The sequence below is a fragment of the Elephas maximus genome, chromosome 13, assembly GCF_024166365.1.
Source record: "Elephas maximus indicus isolate mEleMax1 chromosome 13, mEleMax1 primary haplotype, whole genome shotgun sequence".
NCBI classification, from domain to species: domain Eukaryota; kingdom Metazoa; phylum Chordata; class Mammalia; order Proboscidea; family Elephantidae; genus Elephas; species Elephas maximus.
Window position 1 is genome coordinate 46,943,693 of NC_064831.1, and position 12,396 is coordinate 46,956,088.

Genomic DNA, 12,396 nt, shown 5'->3' on the forward strand with positions numbered 1-12,396 from the left:
GTCAGAACCGACTTGATGGCACCTAACAACAACAGCAACATGCGTAATTTGGACTTTTTTAGGTGAAAATTCACAGAGCAAATTAGTTTCTCATTAAACAGTGAATACACATATTGTTTTATGACGTTCATTTTCAAACAAACCTGTGATGTGTCAACACCCTCCCCTTCCCAACCTTGGTTTCCACATTTCCCGTTCGTTCAGCTTTCCTGTCCGCTCCTGCCTTCTTGTCCTTGCCCCTGGGCTGGTGTGCCCATTTAGCCTTGTATACATAGGTGAGCTATGTGTATTATTGTTTGTTTTATGGGCCTGTCTAATCTTCTGCTGATGGGTGAACCTCAGGAGTGACTTCAGTGTTGAATTAAAAGGATGTCTGGGGCTCATACTCTCAGGGGTTTCTCCAGTCTCTGTCAGACCAATAAGTCGGGTCTTTTTTTGTCAGTTTGAATTTTGTTCTATATTTTTCTCCATCTCTGTCTGGGAGCTTTTACTGTGATCCCTGTCAGAGCGGACAGTGGTGGTAGCCAGGTACCATCTCGTTGTGCTCGACTTAGTCTGATGGAGGCTGTAGAAGTTGTGGTCCATTAGTCCTTTGGACTAATGTTTCCCTGTGTCTTTGGTTTTCTTCATTCTCCCTTGCTCCAGGTAGGACTAGTACGTGTATTTTAAGACAGCCACTCACTAGCTTTTAAGACCCCAGATGCTACTCATCAAAGAAAGATGTAGAACATTTTCTTTATAAACTATGCTATGCCAGTTGAGCTATATGTCTCTCAAGACCATGGTCCCCAGCCTTTAGCCCAGTAACTCAGTCCTTTGGGGAGTTTGGATGTATCTTTGAAGTGTCTATGGGTTTGCCTTGGTCAAGTTGTGCTGGCTTCCCCAGTATTGTGTACTGTCTTATTCTTCATCAGAGTTACCACTTATCTATTGTCTAGTTAGTGTTTTTCCTTCCCCACCCCTTCCCTCCCTTGTAACCATCAAAAATTGTTTCTTTCTGTGTATAAACCTTTCCATGAGTTTTTATAATAGTGGCCTCATACAGTATTTGTCCTTTTGTGATTGACTTATTTCACTCAGCATAATGACCTCCAGATTCATCCATGTTGTGACATGTTTCCAGGTTCATCAGTGTTCTTGATTATTGTGTAATATTCCACTGTGTGTATGTACCATAGTTTGTTTATCCTTCATCTGTTGATTGGCACTTAGGTTGTTTCCATCTGTTTGCTATTGTGAATAATGCTGCCATGAACATAGGTGTACATATGTCTGTAGGTGTGAAGGCTTTTATTTCTCTAGGATATATTCCTAGGAGTGGGATTGCTAGATCATATGCTATTTTTATTTCTAGCCTTTTAAGGAAGCGCCATATTGTCTTCCAAAATGGTTGTACCATTTTGCGTTCCCACCAGCAGTGTATCAGAGTTATAAGCTCCCCGCAGCCTCTCCAACATTTGTTATTTTCTGTTTTTTTGATCCATGCCAGTAATGTTGGAGTGAGATGGTATCTCATTGTAGTTTTGATTTGTATCTGTCTAATAGCTAATGATCACGAGCATTTCTTCATATGTCTGTTAGCCACCTGAATGTCTTTGTTGGTGAAGTATCTGTTCATATCCTTTGCTCATTTTTTAATTGCATTATTTGTCTTTTTGTTGTACAGGTGTTGGATTTTCCTATAGATTTTAGAGATTAGACCTTTGTCGGATTTGTCATAGTCAAAAATTTCTTTCTAGTCTGTAGGTTCTCTTTAGGTTCTCTTTATTCTTTTGCTAAAGTCTTCTAAAAAGCATAAATGTTTAATTTTTAGAAGATCCCAGTTATCTAGCTTATCTTCTGGTGTTCTTTGTATTATTAGTTATGGTTTGTATCCTATTCATGCTGTATATTAGGGTCCCTAGTGTTGACCCTATTTTTTTCTTCCATGATCTTTATAGTTTCTGGTTTTATATTTAGGTCTTTGATCCATTTTGAATTAGTTTTTGTGTATGGTGTGAGGTATGGGTTCTCTTTTGTGTTTTTTACAGATGGGCATCCAGTTTTGCCAGCACCATATGTTGACAGGACTATCTTTCCCCCATTTAATGGACTTTGGGCCTTTGTCAAAAATCAGGTAACGGTGGGTGGATATATTTACACCTGAGTTCTCAATTCTGTTCCATTGGTCAATGTGTCTGTTGTTGTACCAGTACTGGGCTGTTTTGACTACTGGAGTAGTAGGTTCTGAGGTCAGAACACCTCCTACTTAGTTCTTCTTCAATAATGCTTTACTTATCTGGGACCTCTTTCCTTAATTCAGACTTTAAAGGTGTTTATTTTGAATACTATCTATTAATACAGCTTGAGTTAGTGAACATCCACATAGTTCGTTTCAGTATTTTAGTTGTTGCTGCATTCTGTGACACAAGAGGCAAAATTATATCACATTTGCATTTTGGGGCATAAATTTGCAATCAGGAAATTAACAGGTTCTCAAGACAGTCTGAGTTTATTCAACATTCATTTAACTAATGCTTATTGAGCCCCTGCTTGAGTCTGTGACTATGCAAGGAAATACAAAAGTAGATACAACCCAGTCTGTTCTTGAGTTCAAAGCCAGGCGTCAGAGATATATCAATATATAGATAATCAAAAGGGTTTATGATAAGTGATAGCAGACGTTTATACAAAGCTTTATGGGAGCACAAAAGAATGAGCAGCTAATGAATTTGCAGATGTAAGGGAAAGCTTCACAAGGAAGCAATTCCTTTAAGATGAGTTTTGAAGTGTTACTTGGAGTGCAGCTGCTGCCTAAGATGGAGGAAGAATATACCATGTAGGGAGAATGGTGTGTAAAAATGTAAAGAAGTTAAAAGGGATTAATACCTATCTTATAGAGTTGCTTTGTTGCATGATACAGTAAAACCTGCAAAAGAGGTTGTATTCAGCTACATAAATACACGTAATAGTGGTTTAAACAAAACGGGAGGTTATTTTCCCCATGTACTAGGAAACCTAGAGGTGGGCAACTGCTGGCATTGATTTAGTGGCTCAAGTATGTCAGGTCCTAGGTCTTTGGGATTCCTTTGGCCCACCCTCAGCACCTCCAGATGGCTACTTCAGCTCCCAACTTCAAGTTTCACATTTCCAGAAAAAAGGAAGTTCGAGTGTCCATATCAGGAAAGCAAACCTTCCTAGAAATCCCCAGCAGAATTCTGTTTACATTTCATAGGTCAAGATGATGTCACATAGCCAATCCTATTTCCAAAAGAAGCTGGAAAAAAATTTTTTAAGCTGGGTATAAAATTACTCCCCCCATCCCCCCCCCAAAAAGTCCTATTGAAAAGAAAGAAGGGGAAAATAGATTTGGGGCAGGTAGCTAACCGCCTCTGCTACGGCGTGTTTAGGAGACTGCAAAGGGAGAATCTAAAAGTTTATTTGTAAAATTTTTTCATGGAAAAATATATTCAGAGTTCCAAGATGGGATATCAGGAACACACTTGCTTAGTTACAGCAATAGGAAAAGAAAAGAAAACTCATTATTCGCATCACATTTTGGCCAGTAATTGACAAGAAAACTCCCAAGTCCTAGAAATTCAGCCAAGGGCAAGGTTCCAGCAAAAAATACTGGCTGTTTCGCACAGGCTGCGTAAAACCCATTTTTATCTTGTACCTTCTAAGCCCAAGGATAAAAGTCTACACCAATAAATAATGTTGCTTTTTTTTTTTTGTCCTTTTTCTCCTTTCTTCTTTTTGCCTTGAATTTACACCCTGGTGGTGCAATGGTTAAGCACTTTCAGCTCTGCAGAAGAAGAGACCTGGCGATTTGCTCCAGTAAAGATTTCAGCCTAGGAAACCTTATGGGGCAGTTCAACTCTGTCCTATAGAGTCCCTATGAGTCAGAATCAACATCATGGCACACAACAACAATAACTAATGCCCCAGTGACTCCATTTCTTCTCCCTCTTGATGCTATTTTCAATAAGATTCCAAAGCCCTGATGAAAGCCAAACATAGTCATTTCTGCACTCCAAGGCTTCTGATTTTTTTGTTGTTTTTGTTTTTCAAGTTTCCACCATTCTATCATCTCATTGCTACTTCTCTCCCTCTCCTCCAGGGTGATTTCCACAGTGGCTTGTAAGAACCTCTTTAGGCAATCCCCCCTTCTCCCACTTGACTCCTTCCTTTTCCCTGCACTCTTACCCTGTCTTGCATAAGGAAAGGCCAAGTAAGTGTTTAGTTACCATTGAGCTAATTGCTTCTTAATATGTGATTAAACCCCTCCTCCAGTCCAAAACCAAGGCCAGCTTGCCATGGAATGGAGTTGACTCTAACTCATGCAGACCGCATGTGTGTCAGAGTAGAACTGTGCACCATAGAATCTTCAATGGCTGATTTTTTGAAAGTCAGTTGCCAGGCCTTTCTTCCAAGCTGTGTCTGGGTATACTGGAACCTCCAACCTTTCAGTAAGCTGCCGAGCATTTTAAACATTTGAACCATCTTCCCACTACCCGTTTACACCCATATCCTATTTGTTGATATAAATAATAACTTAAAAACTTTTTTATTATGGTAAATAGTATATATATATATGTAATTTGCCAAAGTGATGTCACCACGATTATAGAATAAGAAGTCTCCAAGATGGAGGAGTAAGCAGCTCCATGGTCCCATCCTCCAAAGAGACATGAAAAAACAAGTAGGAACTGTCAGCATTAACCTTGTCCGAATTTGGTAAGTAGTCAGAGGTTTACAGCCAAGTGAACGTGAATCAAGAAAAAGGCAACATCAAGAAAATGTAGGGAAGTTTTGTAGCTTTTTGTTACTGGACCAAGTTCCTCTCCTGTCTTGGCTTGCAGGAGACTTAAGTGCCAGCTCACATTTCCAACTTGGGACTCTGGTCCTGGGTACTGAAAGAAGCAGACCAAACTTTAGGCACTAATTACTGTGCTTGCTTGAACCTATCGGGTAGCTACCTAAAGGACTGAAGCAAAGCACATAGCTCTGTTCCCTTTATGTCTGTTTTAAATGTTATGAGATTAATCTCAATAAAAAACAGTCATAATAAAAATGATATCATTCATAGTCATTTAATACACTGTACAATATTTCCTTTCTAATGTAACTTTAATTTTTCCTGGAGTCTGTAATTACCTTTTATTTTTTTCCTTTTGGCTTAGTTTTTTAGAAACTGATCCCAAAATTTCCAGCAGAATTATAAAATCTGACTCAGTACATCAGTTCCATTTTTTCTTGGCAACATCCCTTTTGGAGTTGCCCATCATCCTGCTCCTGTCTCAGCTGGAAACCTTTACCCATTGTTTCCATCTTGAAAAATGTCTCTTTCCTACGTTGGATCTTCTGTTTCCTGAACCCTAAGACTTCCTCTTTCTTGCCTTACTTCCTCATTGATGAAGTATGTATTTGAGTAACTTTCTGAAAAACTTTGCAGGGAAGGTAAATTTTTTGGACTCATGAATGATTGAAGATATCTTTATTCTACGCTCACCTGATTGATATTTTAGCTGGATATAGAATTCTAGGTTGCAAATAATTTTCCCTCACAATTTTGAAGGCCTTGCTTTATTGCTTTTTAGCTTCCGGGATTGCTGTTGACACATCTGCCATTCTTTGTGTGTTCTCTGGTTTATTTGATTTTTCTCTGTAAGATTCTCTCTTAATGCCTGGGGATGGGTCTGAAATTTCACAAATGTATGCCGTGACATAGGATTTTGTTTTGTTCTCAGTCAGTGTGCTGGTCACTTTTGCTTATTTCAATCTGAAATACATTCTTTTGTTTTATTTTTCTGAGATTATTTCCTTCCCTCCATTTTTTCTTTTTTCATTCTGAAACTTCTGTTATTAAGATGTTGACTCTCTTGAATTGACATGCTTATCTTCTGACCTTTTCTTTCATGTTTTGCATCTCTTATCTTTTTGTATTTTTTTCTGGGAGATTTTCTCAACTTCATCTTTCAACTCTTCTATCGAATATTTTAAATTGTCTACTGTTATATTTTTAACATAATAGTATTAATTATAGACGCTTATTATCCTTGAAGTTTTCTTTTTTATAAAAGAGAATTCTTTTTGGTGTCATCAAGCTAAAGCAATAAATCATTTGGGAGGGGGGAATGTTTTTCCTTCTCCCAGCATTGTTTCTGTTTTTCCTGCAGTACTTTGTTTTAGTCTCTATGTTGGAGGCAATCCTCCAGTGTCTTGTAACCCCTTCTGTTCATATTTAAGAAGGAGCAACTGAAAGACTGATTGGAAGCTCTGTGTGCATGAGTAAAGCTTGATAACTGATAAGCTCTATGGTAGGATGAATGGGACCAGGAAATCTAACTGCAAGTCTTGTCTCTTAGATCGATCAGTTTCTCTAAAGAATTCTCCATTCTCTAACTTACCACATAGAGGCCTGACTACCAGCCTCATATGTAGCCTTATAGGTATTTCTATATTCACATATTTTTTTCCTGTAAATCAGATCACACTATACATAATGTTTGTAAAATTTATTTTTCGTCTAACAATATATCTAAGATATCTTCGCTTCTGTGATGGTTAAGGTGTGTGTCAACTTGGCTGGGCAATGATTCTCAGTGGTTTGGCAGTTATGATGTAGTTTGGCCATCATATAATGATGTCGTCACCTCCACAAAAAGATCAGATATGATGTGATCACCTCCATGATGGGATCTGCTGTGAGTAGCCAACCAGTTGAATGGAGTTCCCATGGAGATGTGACCTGCATCCAATATAGGTGGGCTTTCTGGCAAAGCTTGCTGGCTTTTGCTCACTCTAGATCCTGCAGCTGGCTTCTGTTCATCTGACCTCCAGTTTTTGGGACTTGAGCTACCAGATTACCTGCCCATCTTGGGATTCATCAGCCTTTGAGGTCTGGATCTTGGGTTTGCCAGCCCTTGCAGCTACATGAGTCAGGAGAAACCTCCACCCTGACCCATGGATTTGGGACTTTCCAGCCTCGACAACCATGTGAGCCATTTCCTTGATATATATCTTTCTCCCTCTTTCTTTCTCTCTATAGATGCTTTACTGGTTTTGCTTTTCTAGAGAACCCAGCCTAAGACAGAATTCCTGTATGCAAAGGAATCTGTAAATGGTTGCCTAGAATTTCATATTATATATAAACAATATGTAAATAGTTTCCTAATTGATGGACCTAATAGTATGTGTTTTTTCTGTGACAACACTGCAGTTGTATACATGTATTTTCCTGTACTTCAAGAATATCTGTAGAATAAATTACTAGAAGTGGAATGACTGGCTCAAAGGGTGTAAATATTTTACATTTTGATAAATATTGCCAAATTATTCTCGAAGAAGGTTATACCAATTCATACTACCACTGATGGTGTGTCAAAGTGCCTGCTTACCTATACTGTTGACAATTCTGGTATTGGTAAACTTTTTCAACTTTGCCATTTTGACAGGTTTTTAAAAAAGTATATATATCTAATCCTAGTTATAAAGTATACTTGTTTAATTGTTAATGGAGCTGAACAACTCTTACTATTTTTATTAGCTGTCTGTATTTAATGTGAACTTTTCCTTTGAATTCTTTGTCCATTTTCTATTGCATTATTGGTCTTTTTCTTGTTGGTTTGTTCATATTTTTGGTACATTAATTAGCCTTCTGCCCATCATTTATTCCACAAACAGTTACCCCCATTTGACTTTTCGTAAAATGTTTTCACTTTCTACTTTTTTCCTAGTGGAGATTTCCTATTGAGGATTTTAAATTTATATACATATATATATTTTATTAATATATATATAATATATTTATTTTTTACTTTATGGCTTCTGGATTTTATGTGATATTTAGAAAGGCCTTCCTCACTCCAAAACGATAAAAAACATTCATTTTGTTTTTGTCAAGTGTTTTAAGGTGTTATTCTATTATGTGGAGGCACCATAATTTATTTAAATAACCCGCTACTGTTGGACCTTTATGATGTTTCCAGCTTTCTGAAGGCCGTGTCCTCTTGCTTTGTCCTGGACTCCCTGAGGAAATGGAGAACAATCTTCTTTAGAGATTTCTTCTCTGAGAACCTCTTTAAAAATATGTAAATGTTTTTCTTCTCTGGCTTAAATAATCCCAACTACTTTAATCACTTTTCATTTTCTTTTTTGGTTCATTTTTGTTGCTCTACTCTGAAATTTCTGCTTTTTTCATATGTGCATTAAAATGCCAGTGCCCAGATTTGGCACAATGCTTTAAGGGTGTGACTGATTCTAAGTTTAGCAGAGGGATCTTTCCTAGCTCTTGGGTGTCATAGATCTATTAATATATTTCACTATCATAGTTAGTAAAAACAGCCACACTTGACTCCTGACTCATATTCAGCTCGTGGTCCAAGCTGTCAAATTCATAAAGCTAGAAATAATGTCTAATGTGTTAGATGAGAGAAAAAAAATTCAAAAAGATCCAGAGATTTTGGAAATTTATCAAGGAGCAATTGAAAGTTTTGCATTTATGTTAAAAAACACACAAAACTACTAAAGTATAGGGATGATTTCATTTAGCACTGAAACACTGGATCATTTTAGTTTACTTTAAACTTAATATCAACAACAAGTTAAATGGCTGCCCACAAATTTAATGCATTTTTGACAGGATAAAAAAAATGTCTGACTGTTCAGAGCCCCTCCACTCCCTCCCTCAGCAAAGGAAAATTCTTTCTTGGCAAAGTTAGTATCTTGGCCTTGTTAAGAGATCGGTGGATTGGGTAAGAAGAAAAAGCTTGACTGATCTATTGGCAAAGTTAGAGAGTTACAGAAGGAAAAAGGACAGATCCAAGTCCTCAGAATGGCAAGAGCAAATAAGTTCTGGCTGAGAGAGAGAGTTTGAGGAGTTTATAAAGAAGATAAAAGTGAAAGAAATTGAGATTGGCTGTTGTGTGGTGGCAAGAGAGATTTATTAAATGAGGTGTGGTGCAATGAATCACTTCTATATGGCCTTTCTAGCCATAGTCTTGTAACTCCCAGAAAATGATTGACTGGGACTATGCAAATTAAGTGATTTATAGTCTACCAAGGGGATCGGTCAGTTGTGGTGCTAGTTGAAGGGCCATGCCCTGAAATTAACAAGGAGTCTGCTTATATAAAGGCCAACCCCACAGAGGTTTAGGGGGATCTCATTACCATCTAGAGGAGTCTGGAGCAGAGCACATCCTTTGGACCAAGACCCGAGGTCCCTTGTGCTGAGAACCTCCTAGACCCAGGAAAAAAAGCTGTAGTGTGAGACAGCAAGAGACAGAAGCAGTAGGCTTGCCAGCCCGTGGAACAAGAGCAGAGTACCTTTGGGCAGGAAGCTTCATAGCAAAGCTAAAAGAGCAGTAACACTTGCCCGTGCAGGGCAGAGGCCTGCCCTGTGCAGGGGTTGTCCGCCTTCCCCCTGGGCAGCGGGGGCCTGGGTAGTAAGGCAGCCAGAGAGCCCCACATGCCCAGGTAGTGTGGAAGGAACCGGTTGCAGAGACTTAAAAGGGTCTAGCAGCAGAGGCTCAGGAGATTTGTGCAGGGGTGTTCCCACTGTCAAAGCAAGGTCCAGCAAGGCCCAAGGGCAGGGCACTGGGTAGCATGATGGTAGCTGGAGGCCACGGTGACATGAGCACAGCATCTGACCTGAACCACAGCGTGCCTGTCCAGTGACGTAAGAATGCGTACGAGTGATTTCGGGAAGGGTATGCATTTCCCCTCTAAGAATCTCATTATTGTTTTTACTGTTTGATTTCTATAAATAATAACAATAGCTTTCGCTTTCCCAACTCTGGGTAAGTATCTTGTGTGTCTGGCTCAATCACAGATGAACATAGCCCCCATGGAGTAGCTGATGCCAGTGGGTGTGCGTACGTCATTCCCAGCAGACTATGGCTGCCTGGAAGCTTGAGGCAGAGCCTGTGTACGTGTGCAATGCAGACAGACAGACACATGTACACACATGTGGAAAGAGGCTTCTGAGTGTTACCGTGTGTCATAAATATAGCATCACTTTGTGTGCGTTTGAAGAGATTTCAGTAAAATTTTTAAGTTGCTTTCCAAATATTTTTAGATGTCTGACTTGTGTGTCTTTGGATGGAACTTTGAGCTGAGAAGCAGCCACAGAATGTCTCAACCATATACAGGTTACAAAATATTATGCTGTGTCATCAGAAATGTAGTATTTAACACAAAAAGGAAAATCCTATCATTTGGTCGGACAACATCTGTATTTTTATTTTCAGCCCTGGGTGTCACATTTTTGCAAGGCTGTTAATGAATTCGATCATTATTCTCATTTTGGAGATCCCTTTGGTCTTCATTGCTGATCTTGCAGGACTCTTACTGAAGTTCTTACAAACAGCAACCAGAATCGTCTCAATGTCTTCATAAAATTATCATTGAAAGTAGTAAACTAACCTGGCTAATATTGAAGCACATTATTTCTGTTCCTCTCAAAACTATTAAGAATCTGTAGCTTGTTAGGAAAGAGCCCTGGTAGTGCAGTGGTTAAAGAGCTCGGCTGCTAACCAAAAGGTTGCTGGCTTGAACCCACCAGCCACTCTGTGGGAGAAAGATGTGGCAATCTGCTTCTGTAAAGATTACAGCCTTGAAAATTCTATGGGGCAGTTCTACTCTGTCCTAAAGTGTTGCTAGTAGTCGAAATTGACTTGAGGGCAATGGCTTTAGTTTGTTTGGTGTGTGCAAAATAGTACCATGTAAGTCGGTCCTTTGAAGATGAGATATATATACACATGAAGAAAAATTTTCTTTTTCTGCAAAATGAGGCAACTGGGCCAGATAATTTCTAAGGTCTCTTCCAATTCTAATCCTACAATTCTGATTCAAGAGCAATAAAAGTGTATGTTGCTAAATGTAATCAATGATATTGGATATATATTATAAATAATGGGCTTTCAGGAAAGGCAGATATCAAGTTAAAAATGTGGACAATTTTTCTTAAAATTAGAGTAAGTAATCTAAAATATCTTGATGGAAAGTCCCTTGGGTCAGCTTGCTATCCTAGAGTCAAGTCAAGCCTTCAGAATCACAGTAACACATACTGGTGGCAATTTGGATTCCCAGTTTCATATTGACCCTGTAATCTGCACTTTCTTTCACAGTGTGTGTGCTTCACAAGTGACCCAGGAGACTTGACCATGCACTCTAATGCCCTGGTACACGTCCCATATCTCTGCCCGGTTACACGGAAAACACAGTCTATTTCCCATTTCCTTTGCTTCAGTTTTAGTTTACAGCTTATTGCAGACACAGGAACATTTCATCAGCATTCACTGATTGTCCACGTATTTAGGCAGAGGAGAAAATAGTCAACTTCTATAGTAAACAGATAAAGATCTGAGTGTGACAGTGTTTTACATGTTATATTTATTCATGTTTTCCAAGCTCATGTGGAAATCTGTGCATACACTTTTCAACAAGCCAGGGTTACACAGTAGATCTGCCAATCCCTAAAATTAGTTTTTTAAAATACCTTGTACAAGTCAGAAAATGTGGCTCATCTCTTCGAAGGTTGAAGATAGGCTAATATTTTACGTTTCTTAAAAAACAACAACAAAAAAAGATAAGGACCAACTATCAGGTAAAAGTTGTGAAAATTGTAGCAGAAATACTTAGAAGTTACTTTTTTGCAGTAGATTATTACATTTTGAAAGACTTTTATGTCCTACTGAGGCTCATTTTTGACATCAAGTTAAAATCACTTTGGCATGAATAATTTTTAAATGAAACATTTTCTGAGGGTGGAAAAGAGTCATACTGGATTTTATCTGGTTATTAAATTCACAAAGTGCCTTGTATCAAGAAAGTGGATATTGTGCACAGCATTATTACTATATTCCATTTGGGAAAATGACATTGTTATTTATATGAAAACAGATGTTGGTCCAGATAAAGTTAAATGTCTTCACAGGTCTCAAACGTGCATACATGAAATTATAGAAATTAATTACAGTTCAAGCTAGGACTGACTGTTCTAGTGTGTGGGGGGTGTTTGGCTTATCATCCACGGCGGGCATTTCAAACCACCTAAAACTTAATGGTTTAAAACAGGGACAAGTAAACTTTTCCTATAAAGGGCCAAATAGTAGATATTTTAGGCTCTGCATGCCGTATAGTCTCTGTCACTACTACTCAGCTTTGTTGTGTAGCTCAAAAGCAATCATAGACAATATGTAAACAAGTAGGTATGGCTATGTTCCAGTGACACTTTATTTACAAAAAAGAGGCAGTGGGCCAGATTTGGCTGGCACACTGGTTTAAAACAACAATCATGTATTATGGCTGATAACTCTGGGGATTGGTGTTTTGGGTAGTGCTCTCAATGAGGATAGTTTGTCTCTGCTCTACGTGGTTAGATGGGTTATCTCATGTGTCTGCAGTCAGTTGATA